This window comes from Scyliorhinus canicula, chromosome 3 (assembly GCF_902713615.1).
Source record: "Scyliorhinus canicula chromosome 3, sScyCan1.1, whole genome shotgun sequence".
NCBI lineage: Eukaryota > Metazoa > Chordata > Chondrichthyes > Carcharhiniformes > Scyliorhinidae > Scyliorhinus > Scyliorhinus canicula.
In genome coordinates, this window is record NC_052148.1 from 37,551,669 (window position 1) to 37,574,398 (window position 22,730).

Genomic DNA, 22,730 nt, shown 5'->3' on the forward strand with positions numbered 1-22,730 from the left:
AGCACTTACAGTGCTGGCTGCTGGGTGATAAGTGGTAACCGCTGAAAAGATGGTTCATGACATCCCTGCATCGCCTCGAAGTGCCTCAGAGGAGAGATACAACGTGGTGCATAGCTAATCCAGTTCCAATATAGAGCAGACCATAGGATTCTAAAGATGCACTTCCAATGCTTGGAGGCTCAGGTAGGGCTCTGCAGTCCTCTCCACTTTGGGTATATGGCACAATAGCAATATTTTACACAACTAGACAGTACTGCTGCCTCACAGCTCCAGGGACCCGAGTTCGAATCCTGCCTTGGGTGACGAAATGTGTGGAGTTTGCACGTTCTCTCCATGTCTGCATGGGTTTCCTCCGGGTGCTCCACTTTCCTCCCACAGTCCAAAGATATACAGGTTAGGTGGATTGGCCATGTTAAATTGCCTCTTAGTGTCCAGGGATGTGCAGGTTAGGGGGTAGGGTGGACGGGGGAGTGGGCCTAGGTTAGAGCGCTCTTTCAGAGGGTCGGTGCAGTCTCGATGGGCCGACAGGCCTCCTTCTGCACTGTAGGGATTCTGTGATTCTTTCTACGAACCTAGTATTTCAAAAGGGAGAAGACTTGCTGGAAGGAGACATAGAGGAAGCTGAGAACTCGTCAGATGATGGTGACATAGAAGGGCATGAAGTTGTGGAGGAAGATGATGGTGAGTTTCCAAAAGAGGGTCCCACCAAAGTGGCTCAACACTAAAGTTGTGCCTGTGAGACATTGATCAGCACAGGGTTCCAGAAGGAGTAAAATACAGGGAAGGGGACCAAAGGGCATTTTCAAATTCTCATGAGATGTTGCCATTTGCGCTCATGGCTAACGCGGGTGCAAAATCACCCCCAATGTTTCAATCAAGCGGCCAGATCTACACTGAAAGACGAATTCTACAAGATAGAGTTTTATTAACTAAGAATGTGGGCACAATATGTCATGAATTATGTTACTGATCTAGCAACCACGATGTTGTTAGTTTAAATTCCACTGCGGCAAACTGTGAAACTTATAGTAAGTTTGGGATTTTGTGGGTCAGCAACAGACAAAACTATTGTGAAAATCTCAATTTTGGAAAAATCCAACTAATGTCCTACAGGATAGGCAGCCTGCCATTATTACTTGGCCTGGCCTAACGTGAATCCAAACTCATACCACATGATTGACTCACAGCGCCCTTTGGATTATTGGGGAAATGCTGGAAGCTGTTATGAAGGAATTCTTAACTCTGTACTTAGAAAAGTATAGTGTGATCAGAACGAGTCAACATGGTTTTACTAAAATACGGTTTTACTACCACTTGACAAATTTATTTGTATTTTTGAGGATGTAAATAGGAGGGGAGATAAAAGGAAGCCAGTAGATGTAGTATACCTGGCTTCCAAAACACATTCGATAAGGTGCCACACAAAAGGTTAAAAGGTGAGATAATAGGTCATGAAGTTGGGGGTAGTACTTCTGCATGAATAGAGAATTGGTGAACAGAAAGGAAGCAAAGTGTAGACATAAAAGGGACACTTTCACGTTGGCAGGCTGTGTCTACTGGAGTGCTTAAGGGTTAGTGCTGAGGCCTCAGCCATTTACAATCTGTATAAGATGAAGAGACAAAGAGTAATATATCTAAGTCTGCTGATGATGGAGGCTGCAAAGAGATACAGGACCCGATGTAACAACCCTGCTATCAAATGGGACTCTTGTTTTGGCCTTGGCAAGGAACCCCCTGCCTGGGCTGCACTTACCTAATTTCCTGCACTGACAAGCTCAACTCGCCAGTGCAGGAAAATATTGGGGTGCCATTTTTAAATGCCATCCGGATCTCGCAAACCCCCTCTGACTCCCCACTTCCACCTCCGGAACCTCCCAACGCCCCAACATTTCTCTTGTGGGGTCCTTGAGCTTCCCCTCTTAAGGACAGGCACACTGGCAGCTTGACACTGCCAGGCTGGATGAAACCCTAACAGTGCCCCTGCCAGCCTCACAGAGCCACTAGGCACCCTGGAAGTGCCAGGGTAGCACTACCAGGGTGCCCAGATTCCACTGCCAGCGTGCCCTGGTGGCACTGCCAAGCTGCCCAGGTGCCAATGGGAATGCCAGGTTACCACCCTGCCCAGAGCCCGACAACCTGGCGGCCTCCAATGGCCTGGGAGACCCCCGATGTGCCGTTACGTCTGGTCAACGTACATGGACCATGCTATACAGCACCATGGCAAGTCTCCCAGGCATGGGCATTCGTCCTGCGCCTCGGGATAATCGAGAACCGACATATTTAAATGAGCCTAATGGATCATTTAAATATGTTAACCTGGATCTTGGCCAGTAAGGGTGAGATCCAGATCAGGACATCTCGTGAGGTCTTGTTAATCTTGCGAGAAGCCTCTCGAGATATTTAACAGTCTTGTCCTGTCACCGAATCAAGTGCCACAAGGTCATTTGATTGCGCCCATAGACAGGGAAAGTGTGTGAACAACAAGATGGCAGATGGAGTATGATGTGGAGACATGTAAAGTTATTCACTTTGATCATAAGAATAGAAAAGCAGAATTCTTTTTGAAAGGTATGAAACCTGTAAGTGTTGATGTTCAAAGAGACTTGGGACTGCTTGTACAGCAAGTTAACAAGCAAGTACAGTAAACAATTATGAAGGCATATGGTGTGTTGGCAGTTACTGCAAGGGGAATTGAAGTACATGAATCAGGAAATCTTGCTACAATTGGTGATGTCACATCTGCAATACTGTGTGCTGGTTTGATCTCCATATTTAAGGAAGGATATGTTTGGATTGAAAGCGGTAGAGGGAAAATTCACTAACTTGATTCCCGCGAAGAGTCTGAGTAACTTGGGCATGTATTCTCTGGAGTTTAGACTAATTAATTTAAATGTATAAGATTGAGAATGGGCTTGTTAGAGTAGACGCTGATAGATCTGTTGGAACATGGAACATACAATGCTGAAGGAGGCCATTCGGCCCATCGAGTCTGCACCAACCCACTTAAGCCCTCACTTCCACCCTATCCCCGTAACCCAATAACCCCTCCTAACCTTTGGTCACTAAGAGCAATTTAGCGTGGCCAATCCACCTAACCTGCACATCTTTGGACTGTGGGAGGAAACCGGAGGACCTGGAGGAAACCCACGCAGACACGTGGAGAACGTGCAGACTCCGCACAGACAGTGACCTAGCGGGGAATCAAACCTGGGATTCTGGCGCTGTGATGCCACAGTGCTATCCACTTGTGCTACTGTGCTGCTCTACCGTGCTGTTAGAACATAGAACAGTACAGCACAGAACAGGCCCTTCGGCCCTCGATGTTGTGCCGAGCCATGATCACCCTACTCAAACCCACGTATCCACCCTATACCCATAACCCAATAACCCCCCCCTTAACCTTACTTTTTAGGACACTACGGGCAATTTAGCATGGCCAATCCACCTAACCCGCACATCTTTGGACTGTTGTCGGGGATTCTAAAACCTTGCCGGGGTGGACCGTCTCAGGCTGATCATTTAACACTGAGATGAGGAGAAATTACTTCACTTAAAAGGATTGTGAATCTTTGGAATTCTCTGCCTCAGAGTGTTGTAGGTGCTCCATCATCGAACATATTTATGGCTGAGGCAGACAAATTTTCATCCCGGCGAATCAAGGGATGTGGGGAGTGGGCGGGAATGTTGAGTTGAAGCCCAAGTTTAACCATGATGGTATTGAATGGCAGAGCAGGCTTGCCAGGCCATATGATCTACTCCTGCTCCGATTTCGTGTGTTCTTGTTTAAGTTGTATTTGATGTTTAATAACCTTAGTATATGTGGGAAGGCAGTGGCATAGTGGAATTGTCACTGGACTAGTAATCCAGAGACCCGGGGTAACGCTCTGAGGACCCTGGTTCAAATCCCACCACAGCAGATGGTGAAATTTGAATTGAATTAAGAATTTAGAATTGAAAGTCAAATGATGACCATGACACCATTGCTGATTGTCGCAAAAACCCATCTAGTTTGCCCTTCCTTCAGAGAAGAAAATCTGCTGTCCTGGCCTGGTTTACCCTACACATGATTTCAGGTCCACAGCAATGTGGTTGACTTGTAAATATCCTCATGGGCATGAACGACTAAAGAAAAAAGTTAATTCAACACATGATCAAAAAACTAAAAGCAATATAATAAACATCTCGGTGAGACCATATGGCAAGGAAGCTTCAAATACTATTAGGCTAGAAATTAGCAATGTGCTAATTGAATATTTTAATTTAAAAGTTCAGCACCTCCACTAAATATAGAAGGGAACTTGGCACTGTTGCATTAAGCACGGCACGTGCACAGTATCATCACTGGCGGATATTTTCACACTATAGTTCAGTAGTTACCGTATATACTCGCCTAACATGCAACGTTTGAGCACCTAAATTGTAGCCGAAATTTGGGGGGTTGCATGATACGCGAGATACAAAATTCGCGGGTGTTTTACTTGCTGTTTTTTCTGATGGGAAGATGTTCAGCCACTTGACGTTTCCATTCATAAAAACATGAATGGAAACGTCAAGTGGCTGAACATCTTCCTATCAGAATACTACTCTTCAGATTTTGACGACAGCATTCTGATGGGAAGATGTTCAGCCACTTGACGTTTCCATTCATGTTTTTATGAATGGAAACGGCAAGTGGCTGAACAACGCTAGTAAAGCCAGCTGGAAAGCTGTTCGAATCGCGAACAGTTTTCACAGCAGAATCCACTCTGCAGAAACCACAGACAATGATACCATTTGGAAGTTTTAGTTTCCAAAATTAATTTCCAAAAAAGTGACTCGCATGATACATGAGATATAGCATAAAATCATGTTTTGGGGACGAAAATTTAGGGGTTGCATGATACGCGAGATCGAATGATACGCGAGTATATACGGTACCTGATAAATCACATGAAGAAAGCAATAGTTGAGTATTGAGGGCAGCCTCGCGGGCAGGACAAGGAAATTTGGAGAACAGCCAAAGTTGCTTGAGTTTTGGCGGCTCTCCACTTTTCCCATCCTGCCAATGATGCCGTCGCTGCTGGTGGGACTGGAAAATCCCGCCATGTTGTCCAACATAAGGTACGATTCCACGAATAGGCAGCACTTACTGAACCATCCCGAATGTGCTGAGAATTACATTAACAACCAATTTAAGGTTATCAGTCAAGTTGCGAGAAGCTACATGTAATGAAATGCAGAGCCCTGCCCTCTGTAAGCAGAAAGAATATGTTTAAGTATTGTGTATTTTTCAATTAAATAAAAGATGTGGACACACTGGTTGGACCAGCATTTATTGCTCATCCCTAACTGACCTCCATTTCAGAGGGCACTTTGAGAGACAACCACATTGGGTGGGTCTGGAGTCATATGTAGGCCAGGCCAGGTAAGGATGACAGATTTCCTTTCCTAAAGGACATCAGGGTTGGGTTTTTATGACAATCAACCGGATTTTGTAGAATTCAAATTTCACCATCTGCCAGGGTGGGATTTGGACCTTGGTCTCCAATTCTTGCCCTGGGTCAATTAATTACTAGTTCAGTGACAATACCACCACATCACCAACTCTCCCTGCCACTCTTGTCCTTCTAGATGGTGGTGGTCATGGCTTTAGAAGTTGTTGGCGAAGGAGCCTTGGTGTGTTGCTTCAGTACATCTTATGGATGGTGCACACTGCTGTTGCTGTGCATCAGACGTGGAGGGAGTTGATGTTGAAGATGGTGGATTACATAGAACATACAGTGCAGAAGGAGGCACTTCGGCCCATCGAGTCTGCACCAACCCACATTACTTCCTCACTTCCACCCTATCCCCATAACCCAATAACCCCTCCTAATCTTTTTTTTGGACACCAGGGGCAATTTAGCATGGCCAATCCATCTAACGCACATCTTTGGACTGTGGGAGGAAACCGGAGCACCCGGAGGAAACCCACGCAGACGCAGGGAGAACGTGCAGACTCCGCACAGACAGTGACCCAGCGGGGACTCGAACCTGGGACACTGGCGCTGTGAAGCCACAGTGCTGTCCACGTGCTACCGTGCTGCCCTGGAGTGCCAATCAAGCAGACTGCTTTGTCCTGGGTGGTGTTGAGCTCCTTGGGTGTTGTTGGTGTTGCACTGACCCAGGCAAGTGTCTGCAATGCAGTCTCCAGCTCAGCAATTGAGTCGAAGTTGGCCAAGAGGCAAATACTTGTTTCCTGGATGTGGTTGCATTCCAGAAATTCCCATGTGTAACAGTCACAGCACACCCACCAGACCTGCCATATCTGTCTAACCTTATTTATTTACTTAGTCAAATAGTTATTAATTTACATAGCTGAAGTAATAGCAAGTGTGGAGGTAAAAGAAGGCTCACCACTACTGGTGACTCAAAAGGGGCATAGAAAACAGCACTTCCCCATCTGCACCAAGTTAATATCATTCGCTGCCACACTCACCCCTCGTATGACCCAGTAATGTTCAGCGTCTGTTGTATTTCAGGAAAACATAAACACAAAGAGTGGGATTTTGGGGCTGCTGCCGCAAGGTTCACAGCAGTGGAGATGGCCCGTCATAATAATAATCTGAAAAATAATCTTTATTCTCACAAGTAGGCTAACATTAACACTGCAATGAAGTTACTGTGAAAATCCCCTAGTCGCCAAATTCCGCCGCCTGTTCAGGTACACAGAGGGAGAATTCAGAATGTCCAGATTGGGAAACCCGTGGAGGGAGTGCACCATCGGTGGGACTTGAAGATCCCACCGGCGTGAAAGGCCGGAAAACACCGGCCAAAACCTTTGATGGAAAAATATTTTTTTCCCTCCTTGATGATAACTCTCACTTTTTTTTTAGAACTAGGAGCAGGAGTAGGCCATCTGGCCCCCCGAGCCTGCTCCGCCATTCAATGAGATCATGGCTGATCTTTTATCATGACGGTTTTCATTTACACACATTTGACCACTTTCCAAAGAAGCAAATACGATCAAGAGAATTTATATCTGCTTGGCTGCTTTCCATTTGATTATAAACTTAAGAAATACGCTGTGTGAATTTAAAGCTGTCTAACTGTGGCATTTTGCATTGCTGACATTTAATTTGCAACATACCATTTTGCTCAAACTATGTGAGTATTGACTATCTATGGATGGGTTTCACGTCACACCACCCGGAGACTCAACATCCACATTTATACCAGGTGCCCCTTGGCCATTTAACATTTGAGTGTGACTTGTCTAAGGACAAGGACAAGGGACTGGATTCTCCAAACCCCGGCGCGGAAATCGTCCGGCGTCGGGGCGGAGAATCCAGCTTCACGCACGGAATCGGGACCGGCACTGGCTCCCTGATTCTCCAGGCCCCGGAAAGCAGCTTACTTGGTGCATAGACAGACACTGACTGACACACTGAACGACCAATCAACACACAGAACACAGAAGCCAATCACCAGGCAGGACACGGCTACTATAAAGCCAGAGGGCACTAGTTTTCCCGGTCATTCGGGATTCAGCCTCTGAGACAGCGAGAGCCTGTGATCAGCAACACGAACATCTACCATGTGCTGGCAGTATAGCCTGGTCAGGTTAGCCATAGGTCTTCAGTCAATCTAACATAGTGTCGTCCCACAGTCCAAGTATGTTTAACAGCTCATAGTTAAATAAAATGGATTTGTACTTCTACAAGTGTTGGTAGCCTGTCTCTCTCACTGCTCTGGTAAATGCAGTCCTCACAGACCCAGCATGCCCAACACATCATGGTACCAGTACGTGATGATAGAGTTTGATGGACCTACCCTCAAATAATCTGCCTTCGACCAGCGATCAGCCATCCGATAGTATGGACATCGACCGCCCTCCCCCGCCACTCCACATCACAGGCAACCTTGGTGCTAACTGGAAGATTTTTAAGCAGACATTTCAGATGTACCTCGAAGCCACCGACCTGGAAGCTGCCTCAGATGCCAGAAAGATTGCTCACTTTCTCTCCACGGTCGGGGACCACGCCATCCACATTTTTAACTCCCTCACATTCGCTGAGGGTGAGGACAAGTCCATGTTCAAGCCAGTCCTGCTCAAATTTGGCAGCCACTGTGGCATCGAAGTCAACGAAAGTTTTGAGCGCTACGTCTTTCAACAGCGTCTGCAGGATAAGGATGAACCTTTTCAATCTTTCCTCACCCATCTTCGCATCCTCGCGCAATCCAGCAATTACGGCTCCACCTCCGATTCAATGATCCACGACCAGATTGTTTTCGGTGTGCGCTCGGACCCCCTACGCCAGCAGCTCCTCAAAGTGAAACAGCTCACCCTCGTAATAGCCATAGAAACCAGCGTTCTGCATGAACATGCCACTAACCGGTACTCGCACATTCAGGCAGCAGAGACGGCACGGCAAGGCCCCCACGATGCGGAGCGGGTGCAGGCCATGAAACAGCTCCAGGGCCGGAGCCTGGATGACTGCAGCCATTTTGCGCGCTTTTCCCAGGCTCCTGCGCATGCGCGCAAGGACCGAGGGGACGGCGAGGCCGAAGACCGAACTGCTCAGGCGCGCACTACTTACGACCGCACTGCGCATGCGCAGTGGCGCACTGAGCGTTCTGATGTCACACATGCAACAACTGTGGCTCCTCCCACTTAAAGCGGCAATGTCTCGCAAAATCTCGACGCTGTCTCCAGTGTGGCAAGCTTGGCCAATATGCAGCCCTGTGCAGGTCTGCTCAAACACCTGCCTCCCGTCGTTCCCAGCAGCAGCGCAGGGACTTCCGGACCGTACAACAACCGGTCACAGATTCCGACTCCGACATGGTCCCAGACCCTGATACCGAGGATCTCAAATCCCCATTCCAGGTGGGCATCATCACCAAGCACATGGTGCTTCAAAAGAAGAAAGCCAAGCCCTTGCCAGTGATGAGCATTGATCCAGACGATGAGTGGTGTGCCACCCTCACGGTCAACAAATCTCGCATCAGATTCAGGCTGGACACCGCAGCTTCAGCCAACCTCATTGCACAGTCTGACCTTGACAGCCTCCACGTTAAGCCGACCATCCTGCCATCCGCCTGCCAGCTTCTTGACTACAATGTCAATGCCATTGCTGCCAGCGGCTCATGCCAGCTTGTGGTGTTGCACCGTTCCTTAAAGGCCACCCTGCCCTTCGAGATTGTAGGGTCCAATAAAGCTTCCCTGTTCGGTTCCCAGGCGTGCAAGATCCTGAATCTCGTCCAAAGGGTTCACTCCTTGCCACCCACTGAGGCTTCAGCATCACCGGACGCCGACTTTCAAACACAACTGAATAACATCATCACTCGATACCACAGCGTCTTCAAGGGCATGGGCACACTCCCATACACGCACAAAATTTAAAACGGAATGCCACGCCTGTGGTTCATGCACCTCGCCGGTTGCCGGCGCCCCTCAAGGACCGCCTCAAGCAGCAGCTGCAGGATCTCCAGGACCAGGGCGTCATATCTAAAGTAACGGAACCAACTAACTGGATCAGTTCCACGGTGTGGGTAAAGAAACCATCAGGGGAACTACGGATCTGCATCAACCCCAAAGATCTGAACCGTAACATCATGAGGGAACACTACCCTATCCCAAAGCGTGAAGAACTCACCTGCGAGATGGCTCGCGCCAAATCTTTCACAAAGTTGGACGCTGGGTTCTGGCAGATACAACTTGACGCATCCAGTCGGAAGCTCTGCACCTTTAACACCCCATTTGGCCGGTATTGTTACAACTGGATGCCGTTTGTGGGGTGGTAGACCAGATCATTGTCTGGTCTACTACCCCACAGGAGCACATTGATCACCTCCAACATGTCTTCCGGAGAATCTACGAGCATGGCCTCCGCCTCAACAGAGCCAAATGCTCTTTTGGTCAGAGAGAAATAAAATTCCTCAGCGACCACATTTCACAGTTTGGTGTGCAGCCGGATGCAGACAAGGTGTCGGCGACCAATACCATGAAGCCACCGGAGGACAAGAAGGCGGTCCTCTGCTTCCTGGGGATGGCCAACTTCCTGGGGAAGTTTATCCCCAACCTCGCATCTCACATTGCGGCTCTCCGCAATCTAGTGAAGAAGACCACCGAAGTCCAATGGCTCCCCGCTCACGAGCAAGAGTGGCATGAACTCAGGGAGAAACTCACCAAGGCCCCGGTATTGGCATTCTTTGACCCTGCCAAGGAGACGAAGATCTCCACTGATGCGAACCAGTCCGGCATTGGAGCAGTGCTCCTCCAACGTGACGATTCCTCCTCATTGGCTTCAGTCGCATACGCATCGCGTGCAATGATGCCCACTGAGCAACGCTATGCGCAAATCGAAAAAGTGTGCCTGGGCCTCCTCACGGGAACTGTCAAATTCCATGACTACATATATGGGCTCCCCAAATTTATGGTCGAAACAGCACAGGCCACTGGTCAACATTATACAGAAGGACCTTAACGATATGATGTCGCGCCTGCAACGCATCCTACTTAAACTCAGGCGGTACAACTTCAAACTGGTCTACACCCCGGGTAAGGAGCTCATCGTCGCCGATGCACTCTCCCATTCTGTCACTACGCCCTGCGAGCCGTCAGGCTTCATGTGCCAAATTAATGCTCATGTTGAGTTCTGCGCATCTAACTTGCCCGCCATGGACGAACGACTCATCCAGATTCGTCGTGAAACAGCCAAGGATCCTTTGCTCCAACACGTCATGCGCCACCTTACAGAAGGGCCAATGCCCGCAATTCTACAACACCAAAGATGACCTGGCAGTGGTAGATGGAATTCTGTTAAAGTTGGACAGGATCATTATTCCGAACAGCATGTGGGAGCTCGTCCTTGAGCAGCTCCATGAGGGTCACCTGGGGGTGGAGAAGTGCCGACGGCGGGCTCGTAAGACAGTGTACTGGCCTGGCATCAACCAGGACATCGCCAACGCCGTTCTCAACTGCCCAACATGCCAACGGTTCCAGCCGGCTCAGCCAAAAGAGACCTTGCAGCCACATGAACTGGTGTCGTCCCCCTGGACCAAGGTTGGCATTGATCTTTTCCATGCAGTAGGCTGGGACTATGTCCTCATTGTGGACTACTTCTCTAACTACCCAGAGGTAGTTAGGCTGCGTTACTTCACGTCGACAGCGGTCATCCGTGCGTGCAAGGAGACTTTTGCTCGCCACGGCATCCCACTCACGGTCATGTCCGATAATGGCCCGTGTTTTGCTCGTCAGGAGTGGTCCAACTTTGCCCGGCAGTATAATTTCACGCATGTCGCCTCAAGTCCCCTATACCCCCAGTCGAATGGCAAAGCTGAAAGGGGGGTACACATTGTCAAACGACTCCTGTGCAAAGTGGCTGATGCGGGATCCGACTTTTACCTCGCACTACTTGCCTACAGGTCAACTCCTTTGTCCACTGGCCTGTCACCAGCACAATTGTTAATGAACCGCACATTACGGACAATGGTGCCTGCAATACACGTCCCAGACCTGGACAACATTCCGGTCCTGCGAAGAATGCAACTGTCTCGGGCCCAACACAAGTCGGCATATGATACCCGCACCACAGATCTCCCTGCTCTCGTCCCTAATGACCAGGTTCGTGTTCAGCTTCCTGAAGGTGGATGGTCTGCCACAGCTGTGGTAATCAAGCAAGTGGCCCCCAGGTCGTTTCTGGTTCAAATGCAGAGTGGCTCTTTCCTTCGCCGAAATAGACGGGCATTGCGGCTGCTTCCACGCTCGCCGCCAGATCGCAATGCCCTGCTCCGCCCTCAGGCATGCCCTTCGAAGAGCTCTGCCAATCTACCTCTTCTGTTGCCACCCTCTGCGGCCGATACAGCCCCGCCCATTCCAGAGCAGGCGGCCCCCGACCCACCCTCTGCGGCTGATACAGCCCCGCCCATTCCAGAGCAGGCGGCCCCCCACCCACCCTCTGCGGCTGATACAGCCCCGCCCATTCCAGAGCAGGCGGCCCCCGACCCACCCTCTGCGGCCGATACAGCCCCACCCATTCCAGAGCAGGCGGCCCCCCACCCACCCTCTGTGGCTGATACAGCCCCGCCCATTCCAGAGCAGGCGGCTCCCCACCCACCCTCTGCGGCTGATACAGCCCCGCCCATTCCAGAGCAGGCGGCCCCCGACCCACCCTCTGTGGCTGATACAGTCCCGCCCATTCCAGAGCAGGCGGCCCCCGACCCACCCTCTGTGGCTGATACAGCCCCGCCCATTCCAGAGCAGGCGGCCTCCGACCCACCCTCTGCGGCTGATTCAGCCCCGCCCATTCCAGAGCAGGCGGCCCCCGACCCACCCTCTGTGGCTGATACAGCCCCGCCCATTCCAGAGCAGGCGGCCTCCGACCCATCCTTGAGGCGGTCAACCAGAATTCGTCGCCCACCACAGAGACTGAATTTATGAACTGCCTGAATTTATGAACTGACTGAACTCATAGACTGATTATTTTGTTACCCTGGTTCTTCGTTCGCTCCCTTGTACATACTGTTATTTAAAACCCGTGTTTTGTTACATACAATCTATCTGCACTAGACACCTTCCCGTGTAAATATGTTAGAGGTTTTGTATATAGTCATGTAAATATGCTCACATGCTCTCCACATAGTCAGGCACATTCACATACCACACTATTTATTTCCACATACACATATTTTTTTTTCAAAAGGGGAGGATGTCATAATATACACACAAGTATATGATGGTGCATAGACAGACACTGACTGACACACTGAATGACCAATCAATACACAGAACACAGAAACCAATCACCAGACAGGACACAGCCACTATAAAGCCAGAGGGCACTAGTTTTCCCGCTCTCTTGGGATGCAGCCTCTGAGACAGCCAGAGCCCGTGATCAGCAACACGAACATCTACCATGTGCTAGCAGTATAGTCTGGTCAGGTTAGTCTCAGTCTCCAGTCAACCTAACATAGTGTCAACCACAATGCAAGTATGTTTAACAGCTCATAGTTAAATAAAATAGAGTTGTACTTCTATGAGTGTTGGTAGCCTGTCTCTCTCACTGCTCTGGTAAATGCAGTCCTCACAGACCCAGCATACCCAACACATCAGTCAGATGTTAGGAATCCTGTGGTGAGTAACTCATCACCTGACTCCCCAAAGCCTATCCACCATCTATAAGGCACGGGTCAGGGGTATAATGGAATACTCTCCACTTGCCTGGATGAGTGCAACTCCAACAACACTCAAGAAGCTCAACATCATCCAGGACAAAGCAGCCCACTTGATTGACACCCCTTCCATAAACATTCACTCCCTCCACCTCCGACGCACAGTAGCAGCCATGTGTATATGACAAGGTGCACTGCAGGAACGCATTAAGCCTACTTATATAGCAACACCCAAACTCATGACTACCACCATCAAAAAGAACAAGCTAACAAATACATGGGAACACAATCACTGGCGGTTCCTCTCCAAGCCACCTGATATCCTGACTTGGAAATATATTGCCGTTCCTCCACTGTCACTGGGCCGAAATCCTGGATCAGCTGCAATTTCATCCAGTTATATATTGGGACACCCAAAGTTTGGTCTCTGTCAGAAACTCAAATCCCTCAGATTCCTCCCGAACAGCACAATGGGTGTACCTACACCACAGGGACTGCAGCGGTTCAGGAAGGCAGCTCACAACCACCTTCTCAAGGATAATTAGGGACGAGAAGCAAATGCTGTTCAGCCGGTGAATCCCACATCCCTTGAATGAATGAAGAAATTAAAGTAATTTTCCTGTAAACTCAAGTTGAATTTCCATTGTTTCTAATTCTTGGTAAAGCAAAAGTCAAAGCACAAGTGGAGGCAGGGTCACCGAATGGCCTACTTCTGCACTTAGGGCAGCATGGTAGCATTGTGGATAGCACAATTGCTTCACAGCTCCAGGGTCCCATGTTCGATTCCCAGCTTGGGTCACTGTCTGTGCGGAGTCTGCACATCCCGTGTGTGCGTGGGTTTCCTCCGGGTGCTCCGGTTTCCTCCCACAGTCCAAAGATGTGCAGGTTAGGTGGATTGTCCATGATAAATTGCCCTTAGTGTCCAAAATTGCCCTTAATGTTGGGTGGGGTTACTGGGTTATGGGGATAGGGTGGAGGTGTTGACCTCGGGTAAGGTGCTCTTTCCAAGAGCCGGTGCAGACTCGATAGGCCGAGTGGCCTCCTTCTGCACTGTAAATTCTATGATAATCTATATTCCCAAAAGCAAAATCCTGCTGGTAATTGCTTCATTCGGGGGGGGGGGGGGGGGGGGGGGGGGGTTGGTGGCGGGGGAGTGTTGATGTAGATTTGGCTATTGCAGTTTACATGTGGAACCTAATGTGCTTTCAGATGATGCTGCCAGGCAGGAGCATGTAGATGAGAAATAGGACAGAGCAAGGATGGTTCCTCAGGGAGTCTCCAGAGGTAATGGTGTGGGGGCAGAATGAGAAACCATTGCAGTAGACTCTCGGGCTGGCAAGAAACTGGTCTCATTCAGGCAGACTGTGGAGGAGAGATGCTGGAGAAGAATGCTGTGGTTATGTGCGGTGAAAGCAATATTGAGGATAAATAGAATGAGGAAGCATTGTGCATCATCGTTATCATTGTTGAGGATGCCATTTCTAACTTTGATTCGGGCTATTATAGTATTGCGTTCAGTCAGCAACAAGTCAGGCATTAATCTCACACAGATACTTGCATGTGAAGATAGGGACAACCTTAAAATAAAACTCACTGCTTGTCAAATTATGTGGTAAAACATTATTGCTTTGCCAAATCAAGTGATTCACTCTTGTGTCAATCACTCTTTGCCCCAATATCCTTGCTGGGAAGTCTTAACAGAGATGGACAATCAAGAGGTAAGTAATGATTGAGTTTGAATATGTAATGAAGACTAACAGACTGTATTCCAAGGCTGGAAACAACTCATGGATGGACAGTGTTAATAAAAGTATGAATGTTTCACTCTTGTGATATTATCATAAAGCTTCCACCGATTACTGCTTTGGCACGCACTGTAACCTGTGTGTTCCAGATATCGATTAATTGTCGACATTGCTAACCATTAAACACTGTCAAGAGCTCCTTGTAAACCGTGTGACCAACATTCAGTGTAGCTCAGTAAAAGTTCAAGGCCAGACATGGGAAAATAGCTTGGCAAGGCTGCTTTACAATGGTTACCAGTGATTTTCTGTTGTGAGCTAAAACCAGATGCTTAAACTAATCCTCCAAAAGCATTTTCATTAATCATACTCACTGTTATATAAAGCATGACCTCATCAAATGTCAATCTAGGATACATAACTCCAGCTACATGGAGCATGGAGACAAATTTGCATGTAATCATTGATTTTCCAAATCCTCTGACCAACTTTTAAATTGGACAGGAACAAGGATTTCGGCTGGCAAGAGGTTTTTCCAGAGTGACTGAGAAAGTTGTCCCTGGACCAAGGTCCTAGGAGCATGGGAGAAATGTAGTGAAGAGGACGGGTTTAGTGACCACAATGGGGGTCTCAGGCAAATGGACACGAGCGAAACGAGGCTCGTGAATAACGGGAGAGGCCAAAAACGAGAACCGTGGCAGGCACCAAACAGTTTGCGATGCCACGCTGCCGTAGGCGAAATCGGATCTCACCATAGCGTGGTGAGAAACCAATTATCACCACTTAAGCCCCATTTCCATACAATTAACGGGAGCCACCCCGTATCCAATGGTCTCCCATCACACAGCGGCCTCCTCAGCAAGTGCACACACTGGCGCCGATCAATAAGAACTAGGAGCAGGAGTAGGCCATCTGGCCCCTCGAGCCTGCTCCACCATTCAATGAGATCATGGCTGATCTTTTGTGGACTCAGCTCCACTTTCCGGCCTGAACACCATAACCCTTAATCCCTTTATTCTCCAAAAAACTATCTATCTTTATCTTAAAAACATTTAATGAAGGAGCCTATACTGCTTCACTGGGCAAGGAATTCCATAGATTCACAACCCTTTGGGTGAAGAAGTTCCTCCTAAACTCAGTCCTAAATCTACTTCCCCTTATTTTGAGGCTATGCCCTCTAGTTCTGCTTTCACCCGCCAGTGGAAACAACCTGCCCGCATCTATCCTATCTATTCCCTTCATAATTTTAAATGTTTCGATAAGATCCCCCCTCATCCTTCTAATTTCCAATGAGTACAGTCCCAGTCTACTCAACCTCTCCTCATAATCCAACCCCTTCAACTCTGGGATTAACCTCGTGAATCTCCTCTGCACACCCTCCAGTGCCAGTACGTCCTATCTCAAGTAAGGAGACCAAAACTGAACACAATACTCCAGGTGTGGCCTCACTAACACCTTATACAATTGCAACATAACCTCCCTAGTCTTAAACTCCATCCCTCTAGCAATGAAGGACAAAATTCCATTTGCCTTCTTAATCACTTGTTGCACCTGTAAACCAACTTTCTGTGACTCATGCATGAGCACACCCAGGTCTCCCTGCACAGCAGCATGCTTTAATATTTTATTGTTTAAATAATAATCCCGTTTGCTGTTATTCCTACCAAAATGGATAACCTCACATTTGTCAACATTGTATTCCATCTGCCAGACCCTAGCCCATTCACTTAACCTATCCAAATCCCTCTGAAGACTTCCAGTATCCTCTGCACTTTTCGCTTTACCACTCATTTTAGTGTCATCTGCAAACTTGGACACATTGCCCTTGGTCCCCAACTCCAAATCATCTATGTAAATTGTGAACAATTGTGGGCCCAACACGGATCCCTGAGGGACACCACTATCTACTGATCGCCAACCAGAGATACACCCATTAATCCCCACTCTTTGCTTTCTATTAATTAACCAATCCTCTATCCATGCTACTACTTTACCCTTAATGCCATGCATCTTTATCTTATGCAGCAGCCTTTTGTGTGGCACCTTGTCAAAAGCTTTCTGGAAATCCAGATATACCACATCCATTGGCTCCCCGTTATCCACTGCACTGGTAATGTCCTCAAAAAATTCCACTAAATTAGTTAGGCACGACCTGCCCTTTATGAACCCATGCTGCGTCTGCCCGATCGGACAATTTCTATCCAGATGCCTCGCTATTTCTTCTTTGATGATAGATCCCGGAATCTTCCCTACTACCGAAGTTAAGCTCACTGGCCTATAATTTCCTGCTTTCTGCCTACCTCCTTTTTTAAACAGTGGTGTCACATTTGCTAATTTCCAATCCACCGGGACCATCCCAGAGTCTAGTGAATTTTGGTTAATCATCACTAGTGCATCTGCAATTTCCCTAGCCATTTCTTTTAGCACTCTGGGATGCATTCCATCAGGGCCAGGAGACTTGTCTACCTTTAGCCCCATTAGCTTGCCCATCACTACCTCCTTAGTGATAACAATCCTCTCAACGTCCTCACCTCCCATAGCCTCATTTCTATCAGTCGCTGGCATGTTATTTGTGTCTTCCACTGTGAAGACTGACCCAAAAAACCTGTTCAGTTCCTCACCCATTTCCTCATCTCCCATTATTAAAACTCCCTTCTCATCCTCTAAAGGACCAATATTTACCTTAGCCACTCTTATTTGCTTTATATATTTGTAAAAACTTTTACTGTCTGCTTTTATATTCTGAGCAAGTTTACTCTCATACTCTATCTTACTCTTCTTTATAGCTTTTTTAGTAGCTTTCTGTTGCCCCTTAAATATTTCCCAGTCCTCTAGTCTCCCACCAATCTTTGCCACTTTGTTTGCTTTTTCCTTCAATTTGATACTCTCCTTTATTTCCTTAGATATCCACGGTCGAGTTTCCCTCTTTCTACCGTCCTTCCTTTTTTGGGTATAAACCTTTGCCGAGCACTGTGAAAAATCGCTTGGAAGGTTCTCCACTGTTCCTCAACTGTTCCACCATAAAGAAGTCTTTGCTCCCAGTCTACCTTAGCTAGTTCTTCTCTCATCCCATTGTAATCTCCTTTGTTCAAACACAAAACACTAATATTTGATTTTACCTTCTCACCCTCCATCTACATTCTAAATTCCACCATATTGTGATCACTCCTTCCGAGAGGATCCCTAACTATGAGATCATGAAACAATCCTGTCTCATTACACAGGGCAAGACCTAGGACTGTTTGTTCCCTCGTAGGTTCTATTACATACTGTTCTAGGAAACTATCGCGGATACATTCTATAAACTCCTCCTCAAGGTTGCCTTGACTGACCTGGTTAAACCAATCGACATGTAGATTAAAATCCTCCATGATAACTGCTGTACCATTTCTACATGCATCAGTTATCTCTTTGTTTATTGCCTGCCCCACCATAACGTTACTATTTGGTGGCCGATAGACTACTCCTATCAGTGACTTTTTCGCCTTACTATTCCTGATTTCCACCCAAATGGATTCAACCTTATCCTCCATAGCACCGATATCATCCCTAACTATTGCCCGGATGTCATCCTTAAATAACAGAGCTACACCACCTCCATTACCATCCACTCTGTCCTTCCGAATAGTTTGATACCCACGGATATTTAACTCCCAGTCGTGACCATCCTTTAACCATGTTTCAGTAATGACCACTAAATCATAGTCATTCACGATGATTTGCGCCATCAACTCATTTACTTTATTCCGAATACTACGAGCATTCAGGTAAAGTACACTTATGTTGGTTTTTTTACCTCTGTTTTGAATCTTAACATCTCCAGTTTTACTCCTTTTAGTATTACTGGGCCTATTCACTGAGCTCCCCTCAGTCACTGTACCTTGTACTGTCGCCCTTTTTGATTTTTGACTATGTCTTCTCTGTCTTGCACTTTCCCCCTTACTTCCTTTTGCTTCTGTCCCTGTTTTATTACCTTCCAACTTCCTGCATCGGTTCCCATCCCCCTGCCACATTAGTTTAAACCCTCCCCAACAGCTCTAGCAAACACACCCCCACCCCCTGAGGTTACTACCTTTGAGGTCCTACTTTTTAGTTTAACTCCTAACTCACTGAATTCAGCTTGTAGGACCTCATCCCGTTTTTTTACCTATATTGTTGGTGCCTATGTGCACCACGACAGCTGGCTGGTCACCCTCCCCCCCCCCCCCCCCCAGAATGTCCTGCAGCCGCTCCGAGATATCCTTGACCCTTGCACCAGGGAGGCAACATACCATCCTCGAGTCTCGATTGCGTCCACAGAACCACCTGTCTATTCCCCTTACGATCGAGTCCCCTATCACTATAGCCCTGCCATTTTTCTTCCTGCCCTGCTGCGCAGCAGAGCCAGCCACAGTGCCATGAACCTAGCTGCTGCTGCCTTCCCCTGGTGAGCCATCTCCCCCAACAGTATCCAAAGCGGTATATCTGTTTTGCAGGGAGATGACTGCAGGGGACACCTGCATTGCCTCCCTACTCTTGCTCTGTCTTTTGGCCACCCATTTTCTATCTCCCTCATTAATTTTCACCTGCGGTGTGACAAACTCGCTAAACGTGCTATCCACGACCTCCTCAGCATCGCGGATGCTCCAAAGTGAGTCCATCCGCAGCTCCAGAGCCATCAATTGGTCTAACAGGAGCTGCAACTGAACACACTTCTTGCACATAAAAGAGCCAGGGACAGCGGACGTGTCCCTGAGCTCCCACATCGCACATGAGGAGCATGACACGGGTTTGGGATCTCCTGCCATGTTTACCTTAGGTAAACTTATACAACAACAATTTCAAAATAAAAATAAATAAATTAGACAATGAAAAGAAAAACTACTTACCAGTCACTCACCAGGGTTAAAAAGCACCTCCGAAAAAGCACATTCTCTCACTCTGCACCGAATTACCTCGCTGCACCAAATTACCAAGCTGCAATTCCCACTCTGGATGTGTCTCTTTGACCTGCGCAAGCACAAATAGAGTGGATAGGAAGGAACTTTTCCCTTTTGTGAATGGGTCAATAACCAGGGAGGTTTATTGGAGATGTGAGTGAAGAAAAGCTTTTACACCCAGAGGGGTGGTTTAGCACAGTGGGCTAAATAGCTGGTTTACAATGCAGAACAATGCCAGCAGTGCGGGTTCAATTCCCATACTAGCCTCCCCGAACAGGCGCTGGAATGTGGCGACTAAGGGCTTTTCACAGTAACTTCATTGAAGCCGACTTGTGACAATACGTGATTATTATTATTAGGGTGGTTGGAATCAGGAACGCACTGCCTGAAAGGGTGGTAGAGGCGGGAATCCTCATAACATTTAAGAACTATTGAGATGAGCACTTGAAATGCCACAGAGTACACGTGCTCAAGACCACGTGCTGAAAATTGGGATGGGACTGTATAGCTGTTTGATGGATGGTGTGGACATGATGGGCTAAAGGGCCTCTTTCCATGCTGTAAAAACTCTATGACTCTCGCTCTCTGACTCTATGGTGTCCTGGTCAATATATAAAGCTCTCAATCAACATCACCACAGGATTACCTAGTCATTATGACATTGCTGTGTGTGGGAGATTGTTGGGTGCAAATTGACTGCCAACATTCCTACATTACAACGGCAAGTACATTTCAAAAGTGTTTAATTGGCTGTAAATTGCTTTGGTTGGGAAAGGCGCTATATAAATGCATGTTTTAAGTTTATAGTATGCAGTTGTAGTATGGGAGGTAAGGGCAGTTCTGTGTATATTAAAAGCAAAAGTGGCATTTAGAGAGCACCTTTCATTTCCTCAGGACATCCCAAACTCCTTTACATTCACTTAAGTGTTTTTTCTAATGTTTCCTGCCGTGCTGTAGGTGGGATCAGTATTTGGCAAATCTGCATATTAGAGTGAGGAGCTAGTCTCACTCTAATATGGAGCTCACCTGATCTACCCGAGGTGTTGGGATCTAACCTCTTTGCCTTGGAGACCTTAAGCAAGTGTTGTTCAGTACTGCCCCACAAATAGGGGCTGGTCAGGATGACACTTGGTGGAGTCTCCCAGGGTATCGGAGGCCCCTGGGTGGTTGCCCTCCTGGCAGGGTGGCACTGCTGGTACCACCTGGGTGAGAGCTTGCCACTGCCAAGCTGTCCAGGTGGTGCAGACAGGGGCACTGGTAGGATGTCAGGCTGGCTTTGTGCCTGTACCAGGGATCAGGCCTGGGGGAGGTGCGCGGACCCCCTTATAGGTGAGTTGGGGCTTTTGTCCTGATCAGGACTAAGTGCAGCCTGTACATTATATGACACAAGGATGTTTGTGAAGCAGCACGGTAGCACAGTGGTTAACACTGTTGCTTCACAGCTCCAGGGTCCCAGGTTCGATTCCCGGCTTGGGTCACTGTCTGTGCAGAGTCTGCACGTTCTCCCCGTGTCTGTGTGGGTTTCCTCCGGGTGCTCCAGTTTCCTCCCACAGCCCAAAGACATGCAGGTTAGGTAGATTGGCTATGCAATCTACTAAATCACCCTTAGTGTCCAAAAAAAAAGTTAGGTGGAGTTACGGGAACAGGGTGGAGGTGTGGGGATAGGCTGTAGGTGTGGGCTTGGGTAGGGTGCTGTTTCTAAGGGCCGGTACAGCCTCGATGGGCCGAGTGCTCCTTCTGCACTGTAAATTCTATGACTAATGAATTACATTGCGAATAATAATGTAACATCGATTAGGGGCTGGTTCAGCTCACTCAGGGGCTGGTTTAGCTCACTGGGCTAAATTGCTGGCTTTTAAAGCAGACCAAGCAGGCCAGTAGCATGGTTTGATTCCCGTACCAGCCTCCCTGGACAGGCGCCGGAATGCGGCGACTAGGGGCTTTTCACAGTAACTTCATTGAAGCCTACTCGTGACAATAAGCGATTTTCATTTCATTTCATGGGGCGTTCCCCACTGAGGCTCTGGATTGTCCGTGTGGAGTTTGCACATTCTCCCCATGTCTGCATGGGTTTCACCCTCACAACCCAAAGAGGGCAGCACGGTAGCATTGTGGATAGCACAATCGCTTCACAGCACCAGGGTCCCAGGTTCGATTCCGGCTTGGGTCAGTGTCTGTGTGGAGTCTGCACATCCTCCCCGTGTGTGCGTGGGTTTCCTCCGGGTACTCCGGTTTCCTCCCACTGTCCAAAGATGTGCAGGTTAGGTGGATTGGCCATGATAAATTGCCCTTAGTGTCCAAAATTGCCCTTAGTGTTGGGTGGGGTTACTGGGTTATGGGGATAGGGTGGAGGTGTTGACCTCGGGTAGGGTGCTCTTTCCAAGAGCCAGTGCAGACTCGATGGGCTGAGTGGCCTCCTTCTGCACTGTAAATTCTATGATAATCTATGTGCAGTGTAGGTGGATTGGCCTCGCTAAATTGCCCCTTAATTGGAAAAAGTAATTGGATACTTTAAATTTTAAAAAAATACATCAGTCCTGCCATCTCAGAGTTAGTCTGGTAAACCTTAATAATAATAATAATTGTTTATTGTCGCAAGTAGGCTTCAATTAAGTTACTGTGAAAAGCCCCTAGTCGCCACATTCCGGCGCCTGTTCTCTTCGCTGCACTCCCTCGAGAGTAAGAACATCCTTCCTCAGATAAGGGGAGTAAAATTGCAGACAATATTCCAGGTGTGGCCTCACCAAGGCCCTGTATAATTGCAGCAATACATCCCTGATCCTGCACATTGAATCCTCTCACAATGAAGGCCAGCATACCACTTGGCTTCTTTACCGCTTGTTGTACCTGCATGCTTACCTTCAGTGACTGGTGCACAAGGACACCCAGGTCTCATTGCACATTTCCCTCTGCTAATTTATGGCCATTCAGATAATAG